The sequence below is a fragment of the Polyodon spathula genome, chromosome 4 (assembly GCF_017654505.1).
Source record: "Polyodon spathula isolate WHYD16114869_AA chromosome 4, ASM1765450v1, whole genome shotgun sequence".
Lineage (NCBI taxonomy): Eukaryota > Metazoa > Chordata > Actinopteri > Acipenseriformes > Polyodontidae > Polyodon > Polyodon spathula.
Genome location: NC_054537.1, coordinates 21436662 through 21442661, shown reverse-complemented (window position 1 = coordinate 21442661; position 6000 = coordinate 21436662).

The window sequence follows — 6000 nt, the reverse complement described above, 5'->3', positions numbered from 1 at the left end:
TTACACAGATGACTCGGCCAATCCTCACTGTGGATAACCACGTCATCTGTGTAAGCAGTGGCGTACTGCTGATGGGGACGCAAGATGCGATCCATCATCCGCTGGAAAGTGGCTGGTGCTCCGTGCAACCCAAAGGGCATAGTCCTAAATTGGTATAACTCTAAGGGAGTCGAAAACGCCGTCCTCTCTCTAGATTCCGGGGTCAGGGGTATCTGCCAGTACCCCTTTGTTAAATCCAGTGTCATCATAAAATGAGCGGTTCCTAGACGCTCCAGCAACTCATCTGCCCGGGGCATTGGATAAGCGTCAAACTTTGATTTCTCATTGATTCATCTGAAGTCAATGCAAAATTGAGTTTACCCGTCTGGCTTATCGACTAAAACGACCGGACTGTTCCAGTCACTTTGGGACTCTTCTATTACCCCCAGTCTCAGCATTTCATCAATTTCCGCTTTTATGCTCAGGTATATGATACGGCCTCTGGCGAACTAGCGCCCTGGCTCAATATTAATGTGATGATGGGCTACTCAACTCTGCCCTGGGACGGAAGAGAACACGTCAGGAAACTTCACCACCAGACCGTGAGCCTGACATTTCTGCATTGGTGTCAGATTCTCTGCAATCTACTGATTCTTTTCTTGCCAACACAGAAAGATCAGGTCCCAGGTCTGTGACGTCATCTGCGTGCACCACTAGCAACACCTCTGGTTGCAACCAAGGCTTTAAGAGATTGATATGATAAATGTGTTTCTCTCTCCATCGCTCCGGCTGGCAGATCTCATACTCCACCTTTCCGACCTGGCGTGTAACCTCAAAGGGTCCTTGCCACTTAGCCAAGAGTTTCGACTCGGAACTGGGTAATAATAGAAAAGTAATAGTACTTTATCCCCCGGCTGAAATGTGCGCAACCGGGCTCCTCTGTTGTACTGTGTCTCCTGTCTGCGCTGAGCCTGCTGCAAATTGTCATGCACCCATTTCCCAACAGACTCAAGATGTTTGCGCAGGTCTAACACATACTGGACGGTATTGGTCGAATTGTCCTGCTGCTCCTCCCACATCTCTCGGACCAGATTGAGCACGCCCCGGGGTCTCCACCCATACAACAGCTCGAATGGTGAAAACCCCATAGGAGCCTGGGGTACCTCTCTGATCGCAAAGAGAAGGGGAGGAATCAGCTGGTCCCAGTAACGCACATCACTACAAATAAACCTGCGCAACATGTTCTTAAGGGTTTTATTAAAGCATTCCACCAGACCGTCGGTCTGAGGATGAAACACTGAGGTCCTAATGTTCTTAATTCCCAAAAGCTTACATGTTCCGCAGATTAGCCGGGACATAAAATCGGTGCCTTGATTGGTTAATATCTCCTTGGGGATCCCCACCCGGGAGAAAAACTTCACAAGCTTGTTTGCAACAGACTTAGCTGACATAGATCGGAGGGGAATAGCCTCTGGATAACGTGTAGTGTAATCCAAAATGACAAGTAGGTGGGTGTATACTGCCGCACTCCTCTCCAGAGGCCCAACTATGTTTATCGCAATGCGCTCAAACGGAGCTTCCACTATGGGCAAAGGCATCAGTGGTGCTTGTGGAATGGCTCTAGAGCTGGCCTTCTGACATTCCCCACACCGCTCACAAAACCGCTTAACATCGCCATCCAGCCCCAGACAGAAGAACCACAACACCAGCCTTGCTTTGGTTTTATCCCTTCCCAAATGACCAGACAGAGGAATAGTGTGCGCCAGCTGTAATAAATCCTCCTTAAAGGGCTGAGGAATGAGCAACTGATGACGCACTTCCCCGGTCTGGGGTAATTTATCAACACGGTACAGCAGGTCCCGATTAATTTCAAAGTGGGGGTACATGGCGGCGCATCTGGGCTCGACCACCTGACCATTAACTACAGCTGCTTGGTCAAAGAGCCTGCCCAGCACATCGTCACGCCCTTGCTCGAGTCGGAAGTCACGGGAGCAAGCTAAGAAATCAGCTCCCATGGCTTCCAACTTGGGGTCAGGTCGATCCCGAGCAGAGGCAGCCAAGCCAAACCCCTGCGCTGGCTCTGCGACCTCCCCCCCAGACTCTTCACCAACCGCCCCCACCTGAAATTTCTCCGACTCCGTCCTTTGCCAGCCCTCTTTCTTAGTGATCCGGCGCTCCCGTTTAGTTTTACATGGTTTAAATTTATGGCAAAACCATGCTGGATCACAAAAAGGGAAAATCTCTCCAATTACTTCCTCTTTCTTAGCCAATAAGGAGGACGGGGCTGTCAGGGCAGCCAACCAATCTTTAAACTGCTCACAGTCCCGTCCCAGAACTACCAATACTGGCAATTGAGGACATAATCTTACCTGCACCTGCGTCACCTGCTGGCCAATAATCATATTCACACTGATTTTGGGATAGGAGCATACATCCCCATGAATACATTTAATATGCACCTGTCCCAATATACGTTTATGCCCCGGTGAGATTAGGCTCTCCTGTGCATGAGACTGACAACACCCTGAATCCAGGAGAGCCTGGGTTTCTGTACCATCCACTGTCACAGGAATAACAAAATCTGTGTGCTGAAGTGACTGAGGTAATTGAACGCGCCTACCTGGTCGGCTGAGGTTACACTCCATCACAGGGCAATCCCGGGCGAGGTGGCCCACCTCTCTGCACGTCCAATGCCTCGGTGGGCTGGTTTCTCTCCCCGAGGCTTCGGCAAGGGGTGGAAAGACTGGAGCCATAAAAGGGGCTCTCCAATAAGGTGTCTGCGTGAGACCCCGGTCTGACACTGCAGCAGCCCGTGGGTATCCCACCCTGCCCCAGTTCCTGGGCCGGGAGCTCCCGCCGACACCCCCCGACCAAATCCTGGACTACTCCTTCCCCCCAGTCCCTTTGGCCTCTCCGGGGCCAGTTGAGGGGACGATCCGGTAGCTGCACTCCTCCCAGGCAGTCTCGCCGGCGTTGGCTCCGCTGCCTGGTACTGTTCTGCCAGTTCGACCGCTCGGTCCAGAGTATCTGGTCCATGTCGTTGGACCCATAGGCGAGGTCCCAGGGCCAGACACTCCAGAAACCACTCCACCACGATTAGCTCCACCAACCTGGCTTTAGTGACAGCATCCGGGTTCAGCCATCCCATGGCGTAATCCTTGAGGCAGTGGACAATAGCTCGGGGGTGCTCCCCCGCCGCAAACTGCTCCTCCCAGAATTTCTTCCGGTAGTCCTCCGATGTGGCCCCCACGCGATTCAGGATGGCTGAATTCAGCATGGGGTAATCCAGCATGCGCTCCGGGGACAGAGTCCTCGCCGCTGCTTGAGCCTCCCCGGTGAGCTGTGGCAACAAGTAGCTACCCCACTGTGCTTGGGACCACCCGGCTGAGGTCGCCATGGCCTCGAACACCTCCAAGTAGGCTTCTGGTCAATCCTCGGCCGTCATTTTTGTTGGGGGTTGCAAGTGGGGGTCTGGAGCTGCTGGTCTAGCCGCCCCCTGCATCGCAGCGGTGAGAGTCTGGTGCAGGAGATCCATCATCGCGGCAAACTGGGTGGCATCCATGGCTAGTCTGTACTGGTTCTGTGGGTGCACTGCTTTTATGGGCAATGCCAGTGAATCCCACTCTGACACCACGTGTGGAAGGGTGGTGGGTAATTCACTGACACGGGAGACAGAACAGGTGTACTTGGCACACCACACAGGTGCCCAGTTTTATTTTCAGTACTTTTTCACTTTTCACTCGCAGAGGGCACTGTTGTCCGTGGGCTGCCTATCAACGATGATAGACAGCACCACGGAAATACCAAAGCTGGCAAGAGGATTACTGCGGACGCACTCGCAGGTGCTCAAAGAAATAATAATGAAAACAGAACAAGGATATCGGTCTTGCGGGTATCGGTCGCCGATACCCGCAAGACCCGGATCACCGACCTACTCTAGCGGCTCCCTGCCTGCTCTAAACAATACTTCGGGGGTCTGCCCACGGGTTCCCCGCTGTCACTCTCTGGCTTGTTCGTTGCTGTATTTCTCTCAGCTTGTTTCTCGGTCCTCGACCAGCTCTTCCGCACACACAGCGCAACTAAAAGGGCAGCCCTACGGAGACAGTAGAGTATTATCTTATAGGGCTAATAATCTCCCCAAGACCCGCCTCCCAGCCATTCAGAGAGAGGGAAAGTCCACACACCCACTTTCCCACCTCCCCGTGTCACTGCCATGACTCACAGGTGATTGTTGGACGACTGCTTCCCTCCTCCTGCAGCACTGTGAATACGCCAGCAGAGTCAACACAGATCTCCCCCTGCTACGGTGGCACAAATAGCATGGTCTCTTAACTACTTAAGTTATTATTTAAAATCAATACTCTGCAAAATGTGCTTTGAATCTGACAGAGAGGCTTTTATTAAAAACAATAGCACATCCTCCATCCACTTGAGAAAAACCCAGATAGCCTGCTCATCTTGTTTTTAAGTTCTTCTTTATTTTACTATTATTTTGATTAATGTTTGGATGACGACCCTTTCTAATGAAATGCACTTGATGCTGAACTCACATAACACTAGAAATAAGAAATGTTACTTCATTATTTTGTTTTATTTATTTTTTCCTTGAGAAAGATTTTTAAATAAATAAATACATACATACATACATACATTATATAATACTATTGTAACTTTGCTCAGACTTGGTCATTCTAAAAAGTCATTTTGGACGTATAATGTGCTGCTTTCTTATGGTATGCCTTTAAACATAACCTTATCTGGAAGATAATCATGCATTTTGAACAATTAAAAACTGGTAATTAAAAAGCAGAACTTTAAGAGTGAGCTATCAATGTGAATATTTGTTATCTTTGTTAACTCTGAGAAGCCTTTATAAAACTGTTGAAACTTAATTACCCACAACTTTACTAATTGTATGTAAACACTGTCACATTCATTAAATGATAGGCCATTAAAAATGTATATACAAGGAAAGCAGCATGAAATGCACCATCTATTAAAGACACTTACCCTGATAAAAATAACTGACCAGTTAGACATAATAAATCAAAATACATCTCACCAATTACTGTATTTGACTAACTGATTTCCCATCTTCTAAGGTTTCCAAGATTTAGTGTATAGTGTTGTTATAATTCAACATTTCCATCTGCACTGCGAAACCAGTCTGTAAAACTATTTCATCTTGTTCCTCTATCACACTCTGTCTGCAGTCTACAATTTACAATCCAGTCTGCAACCAGACCTCAATGTAACACATTTTTTATATTTATAAATGAATACCCTAACCTCTAATGCTGTCTTGACAGTATAAAATACTTCAAAGATTTCTTATTCACCCAACATATATTTTCAGCAATTGGAGATTTTAATACCTCTCACATCTCATTGGGTAACTATCACCATCAATGCAAGTTGGAGAAATTCCCAATTGAAATCAACTTGATCTCAATCTGTAGCTAGCAGAATTGATCAAGTCTGATTTAAAATCACTTTCAAGTCAATCCCAGTTGCAGATGGATACGTGGATACAATTTGGTCAGAACAAGTGTTTTATAATACAGCACATTTAGAATACCTTTTTGAAGCGTAGTTATGCATCTATAAGCTTGATCACCTAAATCCTCTAGGGCCCCTTTTATACTGGCACATCTACTGTGTCACAATCCCATGTAGTGTGATACCACATACTTGGGTCAGACCCAGGTTAACCCGACCCAGCAACCCACCTCAGGATGTGGGTTGACATGCTTTGACCCAGGTTGAGTGAAAGAAAATGCTTGCCGACCGTTTGTGCGCCAGCGCAATAACAAACAGCCACGCCTGCTTAAAGGTTTCAATTCTGCGAGGAACATTTCAGTTTTTTCTGTTTAGCTATATTTGTGTTGATTGAAACACAGCATGAGCCAAATTGCAGCAGGGATGAAGAAACATTTTCTGTAATCAACATTTGGGTCAACAGTTCAATCCAGATAAACTTGGATGGAAGTGTCAGTAACAAGCTGCTTCCGGGGCATTGAT